This window comes from Cryptomeria japonica, chromosome 2, assembly GCF_030272615.1.
Source record: "Cryptomeria japonica chromosome 2, Sugi_1.0, whole genome shotgun sequence".
Classification (NCBI taxonomy): Eukaryota; Viridiplantae; Streptophyta; class Pinopsida; order Cupressales; family Cupressaceae; genus Cryptomeria; species Cryptomeria japonica.
The window spans coordinates 675,714,115-675,740,046 of NC_081406.1; positions in this window are offsets into that span (position 1 = coordinate 675,714,115).

The following is a 25,932-nucleotide window of genomic DNA, read 5'->3' on the forward strand; positions in this document are numbered from 1 at the left end:
TCCTGATTTGCTCATTGATGAGTCTCCTCAGAACGCAGTTCCCATTTCAGCATACGGGCCTTCTCCTGAGCAACAACGAGAAAGTGTGTTGGAAGTTCCCGAAGATAATCCCACTTGCATTCAGTTATCAGAAATTGATACTTCCACTTCTGGTTTTGAAGAATTCATGAGGCAATCTTCATGTCCGTTGGTAACTGAGCAAAACATAGTCGCTATTCAAACAGATATTCCTCCCAGGGTGACCACAGTGATTCAAACAGAAACTGCTTCTCCTTTGCCTACAGCTGTTACAGGAAGTGAGTTGATGACTTTGCCTCCATGGCTTAGTTCTTTCACCCCGAAAAGAAAGAAGCAAGAGATCTCACCTGATGCCTTTGACTACCAGCAACTCAAACAGTCCAGATCCAAAGTTGCTAAGAAGGCGAAGACTATTTCCAGGGTAACTGTTGATAGCAACAAGATGAAAGTAGCTGAAATTGTGGAACCTATTGCAGATAAACCACTTGATGAAATGTCAGCTGCTGATTATAAGGTTACAAGGGTAGAATTGGGCAAGCAAACACATGAAGTCATTAAACATGATGCTCAGTTTTCTGTTGCTTCACTAGTGCAAAGGTGTGACGATCTTCTTGCAAAGAAAGACAAGCTAGAAGAAGAAAACCGACAGCTCATGGCAGCCATCAATAAAATCACAAAACCTGCTGCTGAAGGGAGTAACTCCATAGGTTCTTCTGGTTCCCAAGAATCGATTCGTGGAGTAGAAAGGGCTGCTCAAAAAGTACAAGCACTGGATTCCTGGATTGATCACCTTCATGATCAATGCATGCAAGTGATAAAAGACATTTTTCAAATAATGTCTAAGCTGGAAACCATTGAGGAGAAATTGGATCAGACTTCTAACACTTTCAAAAAGAATCTGGAAAGTGTTGAGAAAAGTCTGGCAATCTGGCGTACCATGCCCCAACAACAGCTGAGTATTTTGCAAGAGCACACCATCATCTCTTCCAGGGTCATGTACTTGGAATTTGAGGAACTCATGGAAAACAAAACCCTTGTTCTTAAGTCCCTCATCGAAGAGATCAGTGATGCAAGGAGATTCTGGAATGAAGTTTATCAAGGTATTGTCTCACATTGTGAAAGGGCCTCTTGCAATATAGTAAGTCAGGATGGAGAGCTAATTCCAGAAGAAGAAGTTCTTGCGGACTTACAGATGAAGATTCATGGTGAATGGAGGAGTGAACAATTCTCGGCAGTTTCAATTCAAGCATTGATGAAACATCAAGCCTTTTTGCATCAGATCCAGTCCATCCTGGATAGAGACAATTCCGCGCTCCTCCGCTGTCATGACACTATTGTGAAGACTATGGTAGTTGCTAAGAACACTCATGAACTGAATCCCGAGGAACTACAAGCGAGCATCCGAAAATTTCAAGGATTCATGTCTTCCCAAAAGGCAACCTAAGTGTTTTTCAACACTTAGTTGAATTTTCTCTCTTTTGTAATCTTTAGTTGTAATTTCATTTTGACAAGTTACATGTAAAAGTAATTTTTGTAAAATACAAGTTACACATTACTTGTACTTTTGTAATTACATGTAAGGCAACTACAAGTTATGTCCGATTAGGACTGTAGTTGGAATAAGTCTTAGTTAGTTAGAGTAACTCTTAGTTAATTAATAAAGTCTCAGTTATTTATTGAAGGAGTCTTGGTGGTTGAGAGAATCTCTCAAGTTAGTTAGGATCCTCCCACCTTTTTCTCAAGGCTCCTCTTCTATAAATACTTGAGAGGTCCATTGTAAATATATCTTTTGGAAAGCAAGCAAAAACTCTGCCAAATTTACAGCAAGAAGTCTTTGAGCTTATGTATGTGGATTGAAAGTTTTTGAAGAAATAATAAAGAAGGACTACTCAATTTTTGAGTGTTTGAGCTACATGTTTGAGTTTGAATCTTTTATTTCTTCTATGCAAGTGTTTCTAAAGGAGCTTAGTCCAATCTGATTTGAAGTCTTTGAGCTGCAAGTAGAGAAGATTAATTAAAATAGGAAAATCTCTAGAAGGAGCAGCAAGTCTTTGAGCTTGCGTCTATTCTTGAGGAAAATTACTGTTTGATAAGAAATAGTAGCAAGTCTTTGAGCTTGCATTAGTTCTTGTCTTTGTGTTAAAAGAATAGATTATTCCAGCCTTTGAGCTGTTATCTTTTATTCGTTGTAAAATTTAGTATAGCAAAGGGTAGATAGGACTTCCAATAGTCAAGTCTTTGAGCTTGATATTGCTGTCCCGTCCCGAAGGAAGTGACGGGAGTCTTTGAGCTTTTAGGAAACTGCACTTCCTTTCTCTCATTTTACTTGAAAGTGGTTACTGCTGTTATTCAATCGCTATCCTTTTCTGTGAAGAGAAAAAGGATATTGTCTTTCTTGAAAAAAGAAGAAAGATTGTTGTCCCATCCAATTTTATTTTCCAAGTTGTAGTTAGATAGGGGGAGCCTTCCCTTAATTAGGAGAGTTTTTACTCATGTGCTGTAGTTGAAACCACAATTTTGTATATTTCCCCAAGTGTACAAAATTTTTAACCAACAACCAGTTCAATTGACATCAATGACAACATATCATTAATGCAATCTATATGCAAAATGCCAACAAACTAAAAATGCCAACAATCTCCCCCTTTGGCATTGATGACAATACAAATATCAACGCCTCTGATTGCTGTTGAGATTGGTGAATAGGAATCCTAATTTACATTACCAAGTATTCACCTTTCTCTGTCTGTCTTCAGCCTGTCGTTGGTTCACCTAATCAGGCACATAATTTTTCTCCCCCTTTGACAACGATGCCAAAGTGAAAGTAAAAACATGTAATTCTTCTCTCACTGTGCATCAACAACATACTGTAACTTGATGCTCCCCCTGTGGAATACATCCACTTCTTCATCAATCCATGTAACATTTTACAAGTAATTCAGGGACTGATGCAATTAGCATCATGCTTAGCTAACTTCATGAAGAGGGACAACCCCCAATTGACTTCTAAGATACTCAAAAGTGGTCTTAGGAAGAGGTTTGGTAAAGATATATGCAAGCTGCTCCTTGGTAGAAACATGCTCCAAGATAACATCTTTACTTTGAACTTTTTCCCTCAAGAAGTGATACTTCAATTCAATGTGCTTATTCCTTGCGTGCAAAACATGATTTTTAGAAATGTTTATTGCACTTATATTATCACACAAAATCTTTATTGGTTTTGAGATTTCACTTTAAAACCTTCCAAAATGTGTCTCATCCAAATAGCTTGTGTGCAATTCATATTAGCTACAACAGTAGATTATGAAGTACAACTCTACTTTTTACTACTCCATGAAACTAGCCTTCCTCCTAGAAAGAATGTTCCACCAGTAGTACTCTTCCGATCATCAATATTTCTTGCCCAATCAACATCCGTGTATGCCTTCAAATCAAAATTTCCATCATATGGATACCATAACCCATAGTCAACAATACCTTTTAGATATCTAAAAATTCTCTTGGTTGCCATCAGATGTGATTCCTTTGGATTCTTCTGAAATCTAGCAACAATACCAACTGCATGGGCAATATTCAGTCGATTGTGAACAACATATTGTAATTTTCCAATCATTGACCTGTATTCCTTTTCATCTACAAACTTAGATGCATCTTCCTTGGACAACTTACAACCTATAACCATTGGGGTTCCAACTAGTTTACAATCACTCATACCAAAAGTCTTAAAAACCTCTTTCACGTACTTAGATTGAGTAATGAAAATACCATTCTTCATTTGTTGTATGTGCAAGCCTATGAATTTTTTTATTTCCCCTACTAATGACATCTCAAACTTAGTCTTCATTTCATCTGCAAACCTATTGCTCATGTCATCATTACCTCCAAATATAATGTCATCAACAAATACTTCACTGACCAGTATTTCATCTCCTTCAGACTTGAGATAAATGTTGTTGTCATCACTAGTTCTAGCAAAGCCTATCTTCATCAGATGTGTATGAAGTCATTCATACCATGCTCTGGGTGCCTGCTTTATGCAATTTGCATACCATGTCCTCTTTATCTGTCAATGCATAACCATCAGGTTGCTCTATTTGGAACTTATATTTTTCCATGTTTTGGATAACAGTGCTATATGTTGATGCTTCATTTATATGATTTATGTTATAGAACTCTATATGATTCTAGAATAAGATAAATTTGAGATGATGTATGTCGTTTATGAATTTGTAGGACTTTCCTATGATGATAGAAATAGGATGCATGTTTTATATGGATCAAAATTATGAGAAATATGATAATTGCTTATGTTGAGTTATTTGGATGCAAGATGTATTGATTTAAAGTATATTGTATGCAGAGTGTTTGATGTGTATTCTTAATCATGTGTTTTACATTATATGAGGGTATTTGAAATTACTAATGTGTAATTGAGATGCGCAGGAAAATTATCCATGTGACCATGGAAATATTATGGAGAACCAAACCTAGACCTATGTGCGTTCATAAAACCAGGGTTTGTCTATTTGGAGAGACAACACCCCGTTTGTATTGTATTTTATTCGTGAAAGTGATTGTTGCATGAATGTTAAATTGAATTTTGTTTATTTGTGTAAATCCAACAAGAGACAAGATTTCATGTATAAATTTTGTAAAAGTATTTTCCTTGTGTCACTTGACACATGTTTTGATTTATGTTTGAGTTTTTAAATTTGTCTCTTGGAGGGAGTTGTTTAACTATAGCTTTTCAATTAATTTAATATGATTCCATAAATGCCTTGGGTAAAGAATCTTTGGGATGGTCAACTTAAGTTTGACCCGAAAATTAACTTCAGATGGGTTTAAAAAGGGTTAAATGGACACCTAGGGGTAGTTTAATAGGGTTTCCTCAAGCCCATAAGGTATACCTAAGGGTTAGGAGTAATTTTAGGCATGTACCAACTCTCATGCGACCTTTTTGACACCTTAAAAAGTGACTTTTCTAAGTTGTGCGAAAATTGAAATTAGAAGGATCATCTAAGTCGTAAACTTTCCTTTTGGATGTGAGATCCCTTTCCCATTTTCTCCTACCTTTCCTTTTTAGTTTTAAAAACTTATGGGAGCTCTCACTAGGGTCTTCTTAAGCAAGAATGAGAGATTTTGTGGGTAATCACCCACTCTCCATTTTTGGAGACAAGGAATTTTGAAAGGAAAAAGATTTGTGGAATTGGACTGCTCATCCTCAACAAAACTGGCATACCCTTTGGTAGTTGAAGGTTCGTTTCACCTTGTAATGTGTTTTCATATTGAATGTTATATTGAAAGAATATCTTGTGTAAAAAGTCTAGTTTTCTTGCATGTTTTCCCTTGGAAAATTATTGTGTTTAATGTTTTACTTTTGTGTGGTATTTTATGTGCTTTGGGAGTAATCAAGGCCTCCTACTCTTGGGAGAGAGGATGGTCTTGTGGGTGGTAGAAGTGACAGCCCTCGAGTGAGAGACTCTCATAATGAGAGTGATCACAAGGGATTTTATGTGACCCTTGCTGCATGGCTTGTTTATGCATTGGGGGTCATAAGGAGGGAAATAAGGCATGAATGCCTTGGGGGGCATAAGGAATATGGGGTTGTTATACTTATGATGTATTTGGTTTGCCATGAGGTGGCTATATGTTTTACCATACTTGCAGTCTCCTCAGGGTACTTGGTCCACTACCACCATTGAAAAGACATCACAATGTGTGGTGCAGTGTAGCCCTGGGTTGGGAATGTGTTGTGTTTGTTTTCCCCTTGTTTACTGTGTTTGCATGTGTGTAATCCTATCTAGGGCTTGGTTCTCCAAGCTCGGGGGTGGCTACCAGTTAGCCTAGGCTGGGAGGTGAGCACTCCATGGTCATATCCTTGATTTATATGCAAGTTATTGGAAGGAATGAATTAGGACAAAAAGGAAATTTGGAGTTATTTGTTGCAGAAAACTATTTGGAGATATATTTATTAATTGTTTAAAGTCCTCATTTACTAATAATGAGAGACTTATTTGTAAAATGACGATAGTGTCTTTTAAATGCAATATAAAGAAGTGTAATATTTTAGATATAGCAGCAATGAAATGAATAATTCTAGATTTAGTTCCTAAAGTTTTGAAATTGATATTTGTTGAGTTTATAATATATTGAAAGCAAGATACTTATTTCATCCCTTTATGCTTATGAAATACATTAGGAAAATAAAGAATTAGTTTACTGATTGCATGCATGTTACTTAATATATACGTTTGAGTTTAATTCCTAATTGCATGGTTGAATTTAAAGGACTCTAGTTAAATAAAAATCTAACGTGTATTATAGTCATCTCTAAAAATATATTGTAGATTTCTAGGTTTAAATAGATGTTGTGTTAAGTTGTTTAATTCTATTAATTACTTTATTTTAGCAGAAAGAAAAGCCATATTTAGATAGCCTAACTATTTCTACTTGGGAACTAGGATATTAGGAAAAAATAATAATAATAATAATATGATTAAATTTGTAGAATATATCTAATCTATTTTATTTGTTTCAAACAAAAAATAAAAGAAATAATTGCATGAAAAGAAACTGCCCTAGATTTAATATTATTATATGTATATATATATATATAAAGTTTTTGTGGGAAGGAGCACAGGAGAAAAAGAAGCTTCCTCTCATCAATTGGGATACAACCTGTTTAATAAAATTGGAGGGAGGAGCAGGTCTAAGAAAAATGGATTTGCACAATCAAGCTCTTGAGGCTAAATTAGCATGGAAAATGTATTCTCAACCTCATAAATCATGGTGTAGGATTATTGCTGCTAAATATTTGGATTCAACCAAAGCAAAAAGGATATTTACAGTGGCCAACTCAATTAAGGGATCCCTAATTTGGAAACATATTTGGGAAAGCAGAAGTATATTAACAGAGCACCTGTCATGGAAAATAGGAAATGATGGAAAGGCAAAATTTTGGAGAGATTCATGGAATGGTGACATTTCTTTAGCAGAAGAAATAGACGACAAGGCATGGATTTATGAAGTGGAAGCAGAGGTAGGTTACTATGTGGCGGATTATATTTTGGAAGGGCAGAAGGAATCAGATTGGATTAAATGGAAATTAGTCGGGGAATGGAAGATGGAAAAGAACACGCAGTTAAAAGACATTCTAAACAGGAAAAAAAAAATTATATATCTTAACGAAGAAGATCAGTTACTATGGAGTGTTTCTAAAACTGGAAAATATAAAGTCAATCTGGGATATGAGATTCTTACGAACAAAATAAAGAATGTGGAGTGTTGGCATAAATTAGTATTGCCTAAGGCAAGAGCATTCCTATGGACAGCTTTGCATGGTCGCATATTAACAGGGGATAGATTGAGAACTATTGGAATTGCTGGACCAAGTGTATGCATCCTATGCAAGGAAAACGAAGAGACAACGGATCATCTTTTACTTTGGTGCTCAGACTCTAAAAAAGTATGGGATTGGCTATTGGATAGACTGCAGTTTGGATCGGTGAGAAATCTAACATTAAAAAGTTTTTTATTATCATGGCCGACCAATATCAAAAAATGAAAATGGAGTATACTGTGGGTGGTGAGTCCATCGTTGCTTGTGTGGCATATATGGAAGGAAAGAAATAGAAGAGTATTTAATGAGGAAGCTTTGTCTTATGATATGCTAATTCCAAAAATAAAAAGAGCCATAGAAGGTAGGTAATCAATGTGAAAGTAGTGGGAGGAAAGTATTGTATGTGTTCTTCTTGGGACAAAGAGATGGAAAGACATTGGAATTTAATGAAAAATTAGTGGATACAAACTAATGGAGAAGAAGTAGAACAGAGCCAGTGTATTATGGACTCCTCCAAAGACAAGAAACTTCAAGATGAACTTTGATGGTGCTAGCCGAGGCAACCCGGGAGAATCGGGATACGGAGCCATAATAAGGAATGAGTTTGGCAATTTTGTAGGGGCAAAATATGGTTCAATGGGAATCAATACAAACAACATGGCAGAATTGGCAGGACTACTAGCTGGAATGGAATGATGTGTGGTACATGGCATTCGGGATGTAGAAGTTGAGGGAGACTCACAAATTATCCTCAGTGGCTTTTCAAATAAGAATTTTGAAAACTGGAAATTGGAGGCGGTACGACCCAAAATCCAGAAAATAAGCGAAAGTTTAAACAATTTCACCCTCAAGCATATCTACCGAGAGGGCAACGTAGCGGTGAACTGGCTGGCTAATAGAGGCATCGAATGTGATGACTCAATACAGTTGATAGAGATGGAGGAGCTACTAGATAGATTGATAAAGATCCTTGCTGCAGACAGAGGCAGATTTCCTAAAACTGGAATCGGTTGACAAAGATTTTCTGTGAAAAGAAGGGTGCATCAAGGACAAACGTGAAGGTTTCAATCATGCCTCGATTGCACATAGCATTATGGGCTTGTCACATCTGAGAACTTTTCTTAAAGAAAAACATTTTGACAGAGACTAAAAGAAGAGTCAAGCAAGTAAAGATTATACTCGGATACCAATAATTGGATATAGGAAGTCACATGGTTCCCAAGAGGCTCAGATAGATCAGAAAAGAAAACTCAGAAAAGATATGATTTCAGTCAATTAGATTCTAGCAGAAAGAGGACAAAGTTAGAAATTGTCAAATCATTTTCCATCCTTTTAAGGTGAAGGTGAAGGTTTGTTTGCCAAGTGATTTTTTGGACAAGGTCTTAGGGAAGACTAGAAGGATTTAGGGTAGACCAAAAGGATTTGTGCTAAATATGGCTTTTTTTGAAATGATCAGTTGTGTTAACTGTGAAAATGCATTGATCGCACAGTTCAAAAACTTGCTCAATGCTGAAGAAAATTTTTATGAATCCATTAGGGAGCTTGTGGGCATTACCTTAAACATTGACAAACACTGGTGCAATGCTCTGGTGCTAAAAGTTTTTCTTCTTCCTTTGGCAGATATCATTGAAATGAAGGAAAAAGTGGTTGAATTAATAGCAGGTTTCATTAAACCCTTCATAGCAGATATGGTAGCAGAAGCCATTCTGGGTCTAGAGGAAGGAGTCAGAGTTAGTATATTGAAGGTTTATTTTCAATTTGAAAATTACTTTCGATCCGACTCTGAGGATGAGGAAGAGAGTGATGGTGATGATGCTGTTAAAGGAGAAGATAGTGAGAGCAGTGAGGGAGGAGAGGTGGCTTCTGTGACCAGTGAGGAGATTCGTGAGATGGCTCGCAGAGAAGTGTGGAGGGAAGAGAGGGAGAGAAGGAAGAATTTTGGGGATGAGGCATGGGAAGTTTTCAGATGCGCAGTCTTCAATGGAAACCTTGAACCATTTCGCAGGATCACTGAGGCAGAAGAGTGGTGGCTCCCGGAGAGTTCCACACGTAAAGCAATCACGATAGGTGAGCATGATGCTGTGATATACCAAGCCATAGGAGGCCAGATGTAACCCTAGTTTTGCGTTTGGGTCAGTGGTGGAAATTTGGAAGTAGTAGGAGGGATAACCTTATGGGCCTATTAAGCAAAGTATTTTATATAAGTATTTGGGTTGATTTAGATGGTCTTAGGCTATATGAATATCTATTACAATGAAATTTCAAAATTTTCAAGTAATATAGGGAGCTATCCCCATAAAAGATAACACTTATCAATTAAAAATATATATATACAAATTTATTTCATTTAAATAAACAACAACAAAAAAAAGATATTAAAACTTGTTTTTTTTTGAATAAAAAAAATCTAGGTTTCGAGGAGGGGCCGAATCCCACTATGTGTACACACAGTGGGCGGCGCCGAAGTGCCACCACTGTGTGGGCACACAGTGGGCAGCGCCCGACACCCCTTGCGAAAATAAAATCGCCCCCGCCCTTTTGCCATGGCCGCCGCCTGACCTTGTTCGGCCCTGTGCAGGAAAAATAAGAAAGAATAAAGGAACAAAAAAAAATATGAATAGAACCCTAGGGCTAGGGTAAAATGTGGTCAAAAAAGAAATAAAATAAAATAAGGAGAGGCTTATTTTATAATATAAAGAAGGGTTAGGGTTTGCATGGGTAAAACTCTTTAGATTTTATATAATTGTATTTATATATACACATATATATAGTTATATATAAATATATGTATATATATAACAATATATATGTATATTTTATATAAACAAGGTTATAAATATGAAGTTGGTAAAATATATAGGTAATTACATTATATACATATATATGAATATATATTTGTATAAATATATTTATATAGGTTGAGATGTTTCAAATTAAATATTAATGAAGTTAATATTTAATCTTAAATTTAAATAGATTGAGATGTTTTAAATTAAACATTTAGGGAATTTAATTCTGATGTATATTATTGGATTATAGGGTTTAATTTTTAGCTCTCCTAGATGTAGGTGCATGTGGTTAAACTTTATAGAAAAATATTCATTTACAAATATAATCGACCCTTTAGTTGTTTTAGGTTAGTCTACTATTTAATTATTGTTAAGAAAAATAAAGACACTTATAAAACTAAGTGCTAGGACTAGTTTTAATTAGATCTTAAGAACAATGAATGGATATTGGAGATTAATCTGCTGCTATGTTAATTAATTGATTTAATTATTGATTAAGAGCAATGTGACAATAAAACTATTCAATTAGAATTCAGCATATAATTTTAATTATTTTGATTACTTGAGTTAGTAGATAAAGTTAACTCTAAACATAGTTAAGACAAAACATGTTATAGCATTTTATTTTTGTCAAATTAATGTTTTAAGCTGTGATTTAAAATTTTTTTTTATCCCATTCTTGCCCTAAATTTTGGGCATGACAAGAGACTTCAGGACATTCATCTACACGAACATCAACACTCTCAATAATTCTCCATGTCTAGTTGTTGAAGCATTTATAGGCCTTACTCTTGGTGGAATAGCCAAGAAATATGCCTTCATCACTCTTAGATTCAAACTTGCTTATGTAATCACCTCTTTTAATAAAAGATTTGCTTCCAAATATCTTAAAATAGCTAACATCAGGTGATCTCCCATACCAGTATTCATAAGGGGTCTTGTCCTTACCTCTTTTCACCAGAACTGGGTTCATTGTGTAGATAGCTATACTTACAGGTTCTTTCCAAAATGTTTTTGCTACACCTCCTTGTATTAACATAGTCCTAGCAGCTTCAACCAGTGACCAGTTGTTTCTCTCTGCTACACCATTCTGTTGTGGTGTCCTTGGTGAATAAAGTTGCAGCTTGATACCATTCTCGTCATAGTACTTAGGGAATTCCTCAGAAGTAAATTCACTACCTTGATCTGTTCTCAGACATTTTATCTTTTTGCCACTCTCTTTCTCAGCTAAGACCTTGAATGCCTTGAATTTACCAAAAGATTCATTCTTATCCTTCAAGAATGTGACCCACATCATTCTTGAACAATCATGAGTGAAGATCATGAAATATCTGTCACCTTGAATGCTTCTTGTTCTTATTGGTCCACATAGATATGTATGAACCAAATCTAAGAAGTACTTTGCTGAGAAGGAATTTCTCTTGAAAGTTGAAGAAGTCATCTTTCCTAACAAACATTCTTTACAAAGAACATTATCTGGGTTGTCTAGATGAGGCAGACCTCTTACTATCTTAGACTTGCTCACTTTAACAATATTGTCAAAATTTATATGATAAAATCTCCTATGCCAAAGCCAGCTATCATCTATCTTTACAATCAAATAGTTGCTAACTTTAGGATTAAAATGAAATAGATTGCCTTTGGTCTATTTCCCGATTGCTAACTTTAGGATTAAGATGAAATAGATCACACGTGTCTTCATCATTACCGCTTATCAAATAATAAACCATCAAACTTCGTCGGTTAGGGTATAACAGCTGATAGGGTTTACCGATTACATTACATAGAAAGGTTTAACCCTTTACACGAATTTACCGGTTCAACTCACAAACTTAACATACCAGTTTACAACATCTTCCACAAAGCTCTTCCTACCAGTTACTAGCCAATATAAAAGACAACAATATTAGCAATAACATGAATACCATTACCAGTTCAATTGACATCAATGACAACATATCATTAATGCAATCTATATGCAAAATGACAACAAACTAAAAATGCCAACACAAGGTACTCTCCACATGAATTATGGGTAGCACTTTGTTTTCCCTTTCTGGTTTTGTGTGCTACTGTGTTTATTTCTTCCTCTTTGTGTTAGTTCAGTCTCATTTTTTGCCATGGGAGGTGATAAGAGTATAATTGAGCTTGTGTCTTGTGGATGCTACATGAGGAAAGAAGAGATTTGGACTATTTTGGACTATGGCGGTGTTACTACTTTGTCAAGGTCTTTGTAACTATCTTCTCAAGTTCACTTTCAATGAACTCTTCTCTACTACAATATGATCCATCATTGTCATCCACCTAGAGCTTCATCTGAGTACAATATCTTAGATCAATCCTCCCATTAGAAATTTCAACAATCCTCTACAACCTTTTGTTGTAACATTTGTATGCTTTTCTCCTTGTAGAGCAACCAAGAAATATACCTTCATGAAATCGTGATTCAAACTTACCCAAGTTGTCATCATCCCTTTTGATATGCTTCCAAATATCCTTAAATTTCTAACTGATGTTGGTCTATATTTCCAAAATTCATATGGTGTCTTAATGTGTTTTATTTTAATATGTGCTCTGTTCATAATGTAAGTTGCAACAAACAACTTCTCTCCAATACAATTCAAGTAGCTCAACTTGGATCAACATTGTTCTTGGCATCTCTTACATAGTTTTATTCTTTCTTTCCACTATTCCACTAATCTGAGGAGTTCTTGCAACAAAGCACTCTCTATGGATTCCATGCTTCTCACAAAACTCTTCAAACTAATTAGAAGTAAAATCTTCACCTCTATCAATTCTCAAATATTTGATAGTTCTACCAATCTCATTCTCTACCAATGATTTGAATTTTTTGATCATCTCAAAAGCTTCCATTTTCTCTTTTAAGAAAGTAACCCATGACATTCTAGTAAAATAATCAAAATGCATCATAAAAAATATGTCATCTTGTAGACTCTTTGTCATCATTGACCTGCAAAGATCTATATGAGCAAACTCTGATTGTATTGTATTCAAATGTGCCTTTTTTGAGAACTTAACTCTTGTCCTATTTCTTTCTTGTCATGGCTTGCAAATAGTGCATGATGGTTTATTAATATTAGGCATGTCTCATACAACTTCCTTTGTGTTGGTATTCTACACTCTTATGAGAATAGTTGATTTTGTCATTGATGGAAACTAACTGGCAATCATCTGGCAACCAACCAATAGCTACCAGCACCAACAATAGACTTCTACATACACTGGCAAACACTTCACTGGCATCGGCAACAATGCATACCGACATGGAATAAACTTTTGTTTATTGTTTTGTAATGTAATTATATTTTGTAAAAGCTAACATGGTATATTGTAAAAGACTCATATATGTATGAGATCTTATAGGTCATTTTTAAAAAGGATATAGGTGAGAAGTATAAGGCAATTTTGTATAAGGTGATATAGTTGATAGTGAAGGTTTTGGTTATTGACTGAGCTTAAACCGGTATTGAACTTGGCATGAGAGATGTTGTTTTGAAGCAGTACATTGTATTGGATTTTGATAATCCATTTTGTAGTTAGTGTGACTCTTTATTGAGCAGTGTGCTCTAGGCTGTTGGCCTCCCTGGATGTGTAGGCCCCTCATTGTAAGTAGTATCTATTCATTGGCTAGTGAGTAAATATTGTGGGTCACAAATCCCACCAAGGTTTTTCCCACACTGGGTTTCCTCATTAAATATCTTGTGTTATGGTGTGTTCTCTATGCTATCTCTATTATTCTTAATTGCTGCATTAATTCTTATTTATCGGTACACTATTTTGGGATGCAAAGTTTTTAATAAGTATAAATATTTTGTTAACCGGTTAGACACTGATTCACCCCCCCCTCTCAGTGTCTTTAGAACTTTCATTGATTATAACAATTGGTATCAGAGCCTGGTCCTCTATTTTCAAAAGCCTAACAGCTTGAGGAAGATTCTGACACTGGTACAGATGGAGAACTTAAAAAAATAGTTGGAAGGAGCCCTTGAAGATTTTGATGCATAAAAGTTGAAGAATATCAAACTTGAAGATGATCTAAGGACTGCACAAGATTTCATTAAAGGACGTCAGGAGAACTTTTCTATAGCACAAAATAAAAGAAAAGAACTTCATGAGAAGATGGAGGAAGATGATGATGAAAAAGAAACTCTTAGAGACATTTCAAACAAGTTGAGACAAGAAAACAGTAATATGAAGAATGAAATGCAAGATATGACTATGAGGTTATGTAAAGATATTGAAGATAGGAAGAAGAATGAAGAAGACTTGACTAGGAGACTTAATGATGCTGGAAATGAAAATCTGAGACTTGGTCATGAAAATGATATGTTGAAGACAAATCTGATTCACAAGCAACATGATAAAACTGAGTTTATGAGACAAGTTGGAATTCTAGAAAATGAGTTGGCTACTGCAAATAAACACAAAGACAAATTCAAGAAAAGTTCAGAGGAGATTGATGACATGCTGAAAAGTCAGAAGCCTAATGGAGATACTAATGGACTTGGATTTGAAGTTGGAGAAAGTTCTGGTACTACAAACAATGAAGATCAAAACAAACCGATAAGACAACCCAATGCTTATAAATTTAATGGCAAATATTTCAATTGCAACAAATATGGTCATAGAGAAAATTGGTGTAGATTTAGAAATAATCATAATACAAACTCACCCACTTGTCAATGTTCCAAATGCAACAAAGTTGGTCATAATTCAGAAAATTGCAAAATGAATGTGAAATGTTATGTTTGTGGAAGATTTGGACATTTATCTAATCAATGCAGATCACAAAACAGTCAAAGATATGGAAAGTCTATTCAAAGGAATAATGTGACTTGTTATGCTTGTAACAAGAGTGGACATATTGCTAAATTCTATAGAAGTAAGAATGCACCGACAAACAATATGAGATCTATCTTGAAGGGAAAAGAGAAGGTAGAAGTAAAGCAAGAATTTTCTAAAGAGTGGATTAAGAAAAGAGATCAAAGAACTGATGAAACTATATCTTCACTGGTAGAACAGATCAATCCTCCACCGACAGGAGATTCTTCATCTAACTGAGAAATAATCCCTTGGGGGTATGACAACGAATTGAAAAACATGCATTCTACCCTTGGTTAATGGTGAGAAGATACATTTCTTCTTTACCGACAAGTGTGTTAAGTTTTAACTTAACTAGCAAGCATTTAATGATGTTTTGAAGAACTTTTTGGCTATAAAGCACCGAGAAAACCTCATTTCAAACTCACCAAGCATTCAAACTTTATGTGAGCACGAAATCGAGCAAAAGCATTCAAGGTGAATCTGGGAAGTGTTTTTCAAGCATTCAACAAGCATCTGGATAAGAGTGTTTGTATTTACAGTGCACATGAAATGATAAACAACAATGCTAAGATAGATGTGTGTGAATGGTTAAAAGATGAGCTTATTGACAACCTGAAAAAGATTAAGGGAGACAAGAAGGGTACTTTCCGCTTTGGAAACCTTCTGGTATGTTTGATGCTATATTTCACCAAAGAGATCCCTGGTATAGGACCCAAAGACTTTGGTTATGATATACCGGTAGGAAAAAAACTACAAGAAGCTTTTATTGACATGGGAATTGCTAGATACAACAACATAATTGATTACTTTAAAACTTTCCAATCTAAGATGAGAGCTAGGGAAAGGATTCCTCAAAGCCTAGTTGAGAAATATGACAAGGAAATCTCTTTGTCATCAAAAGAGATGAAACCAAAATGGAAGTAGTAAGCCCTAGAACTATTTGGGTTACTGAAATGGGTTATGAGGTTGATCTACATGTTCTAGAAATGTATGCAAAAGCACTGCTTGATGCACCAAGAGAGCCATCTGAAGAATTCTTTGGAAATGCAGAAACCATAGAGAACAAAGTGTCTATGCAGAAAAGGACTAAGAGAAGAGAAAAATACATTAGGGATGCACCAAGAAAGTCAAGGAAATCAAAGAAAATGCCACGAACCTTAGTAGCATATCGGCTAGTGAGCTTGAAGGACTTCAACCAGAGGCACATATTTCACTGGTTGACACATCTTTAGACAATGACAGTAGTAAGGTAGTTGAATTTAAAAGAGTGGAAAGGAAGAGAAAACCCTCACCAATATCCTCTCCTTCTCTGAAGAAAACAAGAACATTAAGGAAGAAACAACAGGCGGTTAGGGAACCCAAGAAGAAACTCACACCCAAGAAGAAAAAGACACCGGCAAACACCACATTGAATGACTTACTGAATGAAATAATAAAGGAAGGTAATTTGTCTAATGTGAACTGTAGTCACATAAATTTGTCCACTTAATTAAATGAATATTTAGTATTTATTTGATTATTTAACCATCAATCAATAATTAATTAAATTAATATTTAATTAATTCATCTTAACCCTCTTCTCCTATTAATTAAATAAATTATTCAATTTATTTGATTTAATTCACTTAACCAAATTCAGACCATTAATTAAATAAATAAATCATATTTGTTTAATTTAATCTTCTCTCACATTTAAATAAATTAATATTTATTTAAATCCCCCAAAATCCCATCTCACATTTAAATAAATTAACATTTATTTAAATCACCTTTATCCTCCACCCACTTGCATTTTCCTACAAATGCACGTTGCACAACTATTTTAAATAAATAAATTATTTATTTAAAATCCTATTTATCCTCACCCACTTGAAACCTTTAATGGTTTCCCTTAAAGTCTTCAAACTCAATGACTTCCTTCTAGAGTCTTCTTAAGCCTTTAATGGTTTCCCTTAAAGTCTTCAAACTTAATGGCTTCTTTCTAGAGTCTTCTTAAACCTTTAATGGTTTCCCTCAAAGTCTTCAAGCATTTAATGCTTTACCTTCATTTTTCTCATGTAAATAAATTAAGATTTATTTAAATAAAATCCAAATTTCACATTCACATTTAAATAAATTAATATTTATTTAAATATCTATCCAAATGCAAATTACACCATTTAATTGAAATAAATGAATTTATTTTAATTGAAAATCCCAAAATTCCTTCCACTTGCATGCCTAAATCCCTTCTAGATTCTTCTAACTCCTTCTAATTAGCCTAATCCTATCCTAATCATTGTCACATTCCTAAATAAAAGGAAGTCACTTCTCAAAAACCTCCAAAGTCTTCAATAACCATTAAAGGCTTTATGTCTTCAAATGGTTAACCTCTAAAGTCTTCCAAACCATTAAAGGCTCTTACATAACCATTTATGGTTAACTCACCTTTTACCTTTGGTTAGAGACTTTCCTCTAACTTAACCATCCTTTTGACTCATGGGTCTCTTCAAAGCATTAATTTCTTTGACTAAGGTAACCATTTAACCCTTGCACATTCATTTATCCCTTGGATAAAACGAATATCCATTAACCTAACCCTAACCTAACCCCCCAGGGTAACCATCATGTCCCCTCAAGCATTTAACGCTCCTTATCTCTCCTCTCAAGCCTCCTCATGGTGATACTTTTCAACATGGGATTGGGTTGAAAGTCTCAAATGGATTGAATATCTTTCAATTGTAACCCTTGTTAAGATTGCTCAATCTTAACCCTTCATTTCCCTATTTCTTCTATAAATAGAACTCTTCTCCTCAAGCAAAGAAGGAAGCATTAGAGTATTGTTGTTATACTGGTATTCACATAGAGTTTTTTCATAGCATCACTATCTACACTTGCATAGCATTTACTTATCATATTCAACCATCTTGAATCTCCATATGGCATCCATGGCTAGTGCTAAAAGTTGAGAGCTACACTCATGTGGAACTTGGAGAGGAGAGGAACAAGGGAGGAGTAACTATGAGCATCTTGATGTTGACATTATGTGAATCGGTATGAGGACATAATGACATTGTATGTTGTCATTGATGTCAATATGCTGAAGATAAGAGAACCGGTATAACACTGTGAACTGGCATTTGTGCCAAAGTGAAGTATTGTGTTTGTTTAAGGCGAACCAGCATGTGGTTATAGGAACTGGCACATGGAAGCTTTGTATGACTATCGGTTGGTAGTCTCAACTTCAGGGTTTCTGGTTGAGGTGCTTCAAGCCTGAGTGGCTCAACTGGTGACTTTGTGTGATGAGTTAGCATTGTAACGAAGAACAGATCATGTTGCCACATCAACCTTGTGTGCATGAAGGAGATTGTTCCCATCTACCTCGGGAATGTGCGAAGCCTGTAAATGGTGATAACGCGTGATGGGTTATCAGCCACCATGAAATCGGTGGAAAATGAATGATGGAGAATGTATTGAGATTGGATCAAGATTGTTGCATTTAATGCAATATGCTCAATGGTCAGGATTGAACCATTTGAATTCCTTAACCTAACAGGTTTAGGGTTTAGGGTTTATGCTACCAACCTATCTATTTCCTATAAGGTTGATGTTGTGTTTCTTTCTAAGGTTGTTGGAAAAAGTTGTGTGTGTGTATCCAAGAGAAGAGATACGTGATTCTTGCCAGACCAGAGGGGAGAAGTGATACCTATAGAGTGTAAGTGCAGAAGGTGAAGAGGAGCTAAAGTAGATCTGCATTGGCATTGATTGCTATTACCAAATCATTGTAATACCTATTGATGTCTAACCACCTCAACAGTTGGGAAATCCCTTAACAAGGTAGCTTTAACTGACTTGCTGTAAATCCTTTAACAGGGTGACTCAAAACCATTGAGTTCTTGAAATCCTCTAACAATGTAACCTTTAACAGGGTTTAACCCTTAACTGGGTATTCTAGCCATCCCTTAACAGGGTGATCCCTAATAGGATTGGTTCCTAACATAACCTATTGTATTAGTCTTTGACCGAACAAGGCTCCTAACAGAGCAGATTTCTAAAGAGTTCAAAAACAAGATTGTGGGTATTCATCCCCACCGTGGTTTTTCCCAGTTGGGTTTCCACGTGAAAAATATGTGTCATATGTGATGATATGTTGTTTTCTGTCAAGCGGTGAATCATGTTGATCTAGTTGTTTATATATATATCTTTGATGGTAGATTACCTGTTCATATACTAGGGTGAAATGAAGATGAAGTATTAGATTGTATGAGAAGATAAGTGCCAACCGGTTTATTCTTGTCTCAGTTACTCTGGGTTTTGCCGGTTGTACTCTATTCAAGACCGGTGTTACTGTTTGTCTACCTAAGCACAATGTCTGCTAACAAATCGGTTTAGGATTGTGTTTTTGTCTATACTGATTCACCCCCACCTCTTAGTACCAGTTCGGTACTATCCATTCATCATTGAGTTATCAATTGGTATCAAATCTTTCTCCAGGTCCTCTGTGTTATAAGCTTAATCGCTTGAGGTAAAGATCCCAGTCTAATGATGAAGAGGGAAGGTCCAAAGTTCAACAGAGAAAATTTTAGTATATGGAAAGACGGAATGAAGATATACATCAGAAGTATGGGTTCTCAACACTGGAGTTATGTTGAGAATGCCTATGTTGCTCCTACCGGTACTCTCACCGATGACCAAAAGAGAGAGATGTAGGAGAATGGGCAAGTCATGGAAGCCCTAATTAGTAGTTTATCTGACATTGAGTTTGTTGATGTCCAAGATAAGGTAAATTCCAAAGAGGTATGGGATACTCTTGAAAATATCTATGGCAGTGATGAGCATGTAAAACAAGCTAAGGAAGAAAGCCTTAGAGGGAAGTTTGAAGACATGTGGATGGTTGAAGGTGAGACCATTCAACAGTATGGAATAAGAATCAAAACTATTTTTGGAGATATCAAGAGTGCAGGTGGTAAAATGGAAGATTCCACTGTGGTAAGCAAAGTTCTGAGATCCTTATTACGGGTCTATGCAATAAGGGTTGCTGCTATTCAGGAGTTGAGATCAATAGACAAGACTAAGGTATCCCTAGACTCCATCATTGCAAAGTTGACAACCTATGAGCTAAATAGTTTTGATGGCAGTGTTCAAAAGATTGAATCAACTTTTAAAGATTTTGTTGTACCATCCAAGAAAGGAAAAGAAGCTAGCACTAGTGGTGAACCAAGACAAAGCAGAGAAATGGATGATGAGGAGATTCTGATGGCATTTGAAGCTCTTCTTTCCAGGAAACTTTCAAAAGGAACTGACAAATATAGAGGTAAGATTCCTTTGAAATGCTTTCTTGTAACTGGATAGGACATATTGCTATAAACTATCCTAATGGCGACAACAAGGACAAACCGGAAAGGTTCAAGAAATTCAAAGGAGGAAACCGAAGAAACTATTTTGTTGCAGTTGATGAAGGTGTCACAGATGAGGAATCAGAAGATGAAGAAAATGAAGATATTGTGTTTGTTTCTATCAAGGTAGATGTGTCAGACAAGAAGGCTCTTGTCTCCCAGTTTGATAATTCCAATGAGTGGATTATTGATAGTGGTTGTTCTCACCATATGACTGGTGACCGGAGCAAGTTTCTAGTGCACAAGCACCTAGTTGAGTCAAAACTCCATTTTTGTGTATTTCATGCTTATATGTTTGTAAAGTATTATGCTAGGTTGCTTTTTTTGTTTTAGGTTTTTTTGAGTCATTTGTAGTGGTTTTGATCTCATTTTGGGCTTGAGAGATCAAATCTCACATTCCAGGCCTTGAGTTGACAATTTTTGGCCAAAATGTGAAAAATGGCCAAAAATGTCTCCTAATGGTTTCAAGAGCATTGAAACATGATTTTTTAGTGTTTCTAAGTATGTCTAAGTTGTTTAGTCAAGTTGATGAGGTTAGATTGTGAAAAATGCATCTTAGAGCAAGAAAAGTTGTCATTTGGCTTAAGAAAGTTGTCAAAATTATCTTTTTCTTGCAAAATGTAATTTTGATGCCTCTTGTCCGTACAAGGGCATGGAAAAAAACTTGAGAAACTATATAAGGCCTCCCTTTTCCTTGGAAAGGGTTGGTGATTGTACTTATAAGTGGAACTTAATAGAAATCAAGTGTTTTTGGCTTTTATGATTGTTTTTCTTCCTTTTTGAGGGGCAGTCTGTACTGTAGATGTACAATCCATACTGTGCCTTTTGGGGAGTTGAGATGTTATTGTATTAAGACTTCTCATGTACCTGTTTCATTGATTTTTATTTTGCAAAGTTCTTATTCAAAAATTTTTGTAAACGGTGCATCTGCTGCCCTGCCAGGGGTTTGGAGTTGTAAGATGCATCAACTTGGTTGATCTAGGTTTGGGATCCCTCCTATGGATTCTACCAAGTTGATCCATGTGTATATAATGTATATATTTTTCTTTTTGTTCTAGAATAATGGTTTGAAGATGCTATTGAGTGATTACTAGGCAAGTGTTTGTCTTTTGGCTAGTAACTTGATAAAGACTCAAAGTTTGCACTCAAGGGTAATTGAGTGAGAAAATGATTGTAACAATGGTCTAGACATGTGACCAATAATTGAAGCACCATCTTGATGTATTAGAATAGTTTACACATTGTAATCATTCCCATTTTGTAGACAAAACAGTGAGTTCACTGTTTTTGGGAAAGTTGTTGTCATTTTGCTTAATGGAATGCTTCAAAGAATCATCCACGCCTTGGAACACTAAGGCCAATGTAATAGGAGTTATTTTAATGCTTATCAGACCTCTTTGAGGTATTCTCTCTATAAAAAATACTTCCTTGTATAGGTTTTAAAGAGGAGACAACAATTGATTGCCAAAAGACAGTGACAGTGACTGTTTTCCTTATGTTTGCCAAGTGTTTGGATCAATACCAGTCCAACTAAGTCAAGGGAAGCTTAAATATGTGGTGGCGGAGGTAACCAAGCAGCCAAGGAGTTTGAAACAAGTCCAAAGGAGTGTAACTATGGTGGAAGCACTCAAAACCCTACAAAACCCTCAATTTATGCCATAAAAAGTGGACAGTCTAAAAACCACTCTAACAGTGAGCTAAACCTCAAAAATTCTTGAGCACTCAACCCTAAAACATCATCCCAAGCTTTATTTGTGGTTAAAATGGCCATCGTTGACCAGTGGGAGCAAAAAAGGGCCAATTAGGCCTCGACGGGCTAGTAGCCCTGCTGCATAACACACAAATTGGCAGTTTTTTGTAAAATTGCATGAAACCGGTTGGAAAATGAAACTTGGGCTTATAAAACTTAATGAAAGAACTCCTAGAAAACCACCAAGTTTAATTTGAGACTCAAAGACAATGTCCAACCTCATTTGGGGTAGTTGAGCCTTATTAATGAGTTTGAGTAAGTTGTGGGTTATAGGCCTAAAACTAGAAGATGAGCATTCCATGAAGAATTTTACCTTGTTGCCCCTACATTTCCATGTGGAAAACCCCTAGTACACATTGAAACTAAAGGTTGAAGACCCCAAGTTCCAAGCATGAGTAAGTGTGGTTGGATAGGTGAGAATATTGAGTAGTTTTGTGCATGGGCAAGTGTCATAACCAGTAAGGGAGTTGGTTAGCCAATAAGACCTTGAGTGCTTGGTATTATGACAATCAGACAGGTTGAGTCAACATACACAAATAGTCTATGTCTCTGGTAACAAGGTGAACCTTTTTGAGAAATTTAGCCTTGTGAGCACTTACCTACCAAGCTCCCTATCAGTTTCTATCCTTGGAAGAGTATCATGGTGGTGTGGTTCGCTTTGGTAATGATACACCATGTATGGTCAAAGGTAGAGGGTCCATCTCTCTGAATGGAAAGAGTAGTGCTGACAATGTGTATTGGGTTGATGGTATCAAACACAACCTTCTGAGTGTTGCCCAGCTAAATGACAATGGTCTCACTCTGGAATTCAAGAATGGAGTATGCAGAATCAAAGGAAAGAATGGTGAATTGGTGGCCACCGGCATGCAGACCAAAGGTAACCTATTTCAGCTAAATGCAAATATAAGTACATGTCTTATGGATAAATTTGATGATAGTTGGATATGGCATAGGAGACTCTGCCATGTAAACTTTGATAACATTGTGAAGGCCAGTAAGATCAAGGCAGTTAGAGGGTTGTCAGTGCTAAGCAAACCAAATAATACCTTGTGCAGAGAGTGTCAATTGGGGAAAATGTCTTCCTCAACCTTTAAAGGTAAACCTTTCACTGCTGACAATTTGCTTGATCTTGTGCATATTGATTTGTGTGGTCCTATGAAAACTAGGAGTGTGCAGGGTGATAGGTACTTCATGATTCTCACTGATGACTGCTCAAGAATGATGTGGGTCACATTCTTGAAAGATAAGTCTGAAGCATTTTTAAAGTTCAAAGCTTTCAGAGCATTTGTGGAGAAGGAAAGTGGTAAAAGGATCAAGTGCCTGAGAACTGATCGAGGGGAATTCACTTCCAGTGAATTCAACAAGTACTATGAAGAACATGGCATCAAGAGACATTTGTCTGCCCCCCAGACTCCACAACAGAATGGCCTAGCAGAGAGGAATAACCGAACTATGGTTGAAGTAGCTAGAACTATGTTGATTCAAGGAAAGGTAGCCCACACCTTTTGGAGAGAAGCGGTGAGCACTGTAGTCTACACAATGAACCAGGTACTCATCAAGAAAGGTAAGGATAAAACTCCTTATGAGTATTGGACCGGTAGGACACCTGTGGTTAGCTACTTTAAAGTGTTTGGTAGCAAATGCTACATCAAGAGGAGTGAACACCGAAGAAAATTTGATGCGAAATGTGATGAGGGAATATTCCTAGGATTTTCCACCAAGAGTGAAGTTCTCAAGTGTTTCAATAATAGGACTTAGAGAATTATGGAAAGCATCAATGTAAGAATTGATGAAGCCTCTGAGAAAACTGAGGAAACCGGTAGTGAGCAAGCGGTAAATGAACCATTTGTAACCTTCTGGGAACCAGTTGTCAGTCAACCAAGTACCAGTAATAGTGTTCCTACACCGGTAGATGTAGATGCTGATACTGATGGAGATGAGGATGAAGAAGAAAAGAAAGAGGAATCTATCAAGACTATTCCTGGGTATGTCAAGCTGAATCATGATCCTAAGCAGATCATAGGAGATAAGGATGCAGGAATCCTTACAAGAAGAAAGGTCAGAGAAAACTCATGTATGATCTCTGAATTTGAGCCTAAATCATTCAAAGAGGCACATAAAGATGAAGACTGGATCAAGGCAATGGAAGAGGAACTTGACCAGATAGAGAAAAATGGTACATGGTCTTTGGTACCCAGACCAGAGCATAAAAATGTCATTGGTACCAAATGGGTTTTTAGAAATAAGCTGAATGAGGATGGCACAGTGATTAGAAACAAAGCCAGACTGGTGTGCAAAGGATATGCCAAGGAAGAAGGAGAAGACTATGGAGAAACCTTTGCTCCTGTAGCTAGATTGGAAGGAGTTTGTATGCTTCTTGCATATGCATCTTTTAAAGGATTCAAAGTATATCAAATGGATGTAAAATTTGCATTCCTAAATGGTATAATTGAAGAGGAGGTGTATATAGAGCAACCAAATGGGTTTGCCTATCTGAAGATAGTGACATGGTATGTAGGCTACATAAAGCCTTATATGGTCTAAAGCAGGCACCTAGAGCATGGTATGAACGCCTACATTCCCATCTTGTGAAGATAGCAATATCTACTTGAAGTCTGAAGGAGATCTGATCCTGATCTATGAGGTATTTGTTGATGACATTATCTTTGGTGGAGATGACAAGATGAGTCATGAGTTTGCAAATGAGATGAAGAAAGAGTTTGAGATGTCACTCATAGGGGAGATTAAGTTCTTCATTGGACTGCAGATCCAGTAGATGAAAGATGGAATCTTTCTCACTCAGTCCAAGTATGTCAAAGAGGTGTTGAAGACCTTTGGCATGGAAGATAGCAAACCAGTTGGTACACCGATGGTGACCGGTTGTAAATTATCCAAAGAGGATGACTCAGCATTGGTTGATGAGAAGGAATACTGATCAATGATTGGTAAGTTGCATTATGTAGTGCATAGTAGACCAGATATTGCACATGCACTTGGCATTACTGCAAGATTCCAAAAAAGCCCAAGAGAATCCCACTTGGTTGTAGTCGACTATGGGTTATGGTATCCATAAAATAATGATTTTAACCTGAAAGTGTTCATAGATGTTGATTGGGCTGGTAATATAGATGACCGGAAGAGCACAACCAATGGTGCATTCTTTCTCGGTGGTAGACTAGTCTCATGGATGAGTAGGAAGCAGAGTATGTTGCAGCTTTCATGAACTGCACTCAGACAATTTGGATGAAGCATGTATTGAATGGCTTCAAAGTTCCTGTATCTAAACCAATAAGTATATTTTGTGACAATACTAGTGCAATTAACATCTCCAAGAATCTGGTTTTACATTCTAGAACCAAGCACTTTGAGCTTAAGTATCATTTCTTGAAGGAAAAGGTTCAGAACAAAGAGATTGCACTGGAACATGTTTCCAGTAACGAGCAGTTAGCAGACATATTCACCAAGCCTCTCCCAAAGGCTACATTTATGTACTTAAGAGGTGAATTAGGGGTGCTGCCCCTTCAGGAAGTAAACTAAAGGTATATGCTCCACATCAGTCAAGTATTGCATAGTCAAATTTTTCTTCAGGATTGATGTGTTGAAGGATGCTACTCCTCAGGGGGAGCACCATAATGGAACAGGGAAGCTTGTGCCTCCACTTTGGCATTATTATCAAAGGGGGGGAAGAGATATCTTTGTATATAACATTGTGAAGAGAAGCGGAGAAGATATCTGCAGAAATTGGGGAGAAGATGTGAAGCAGAGAGATATCTTTGTATATTGCCATCAATGCCAAAGGGGGAGATTGTTGGCATT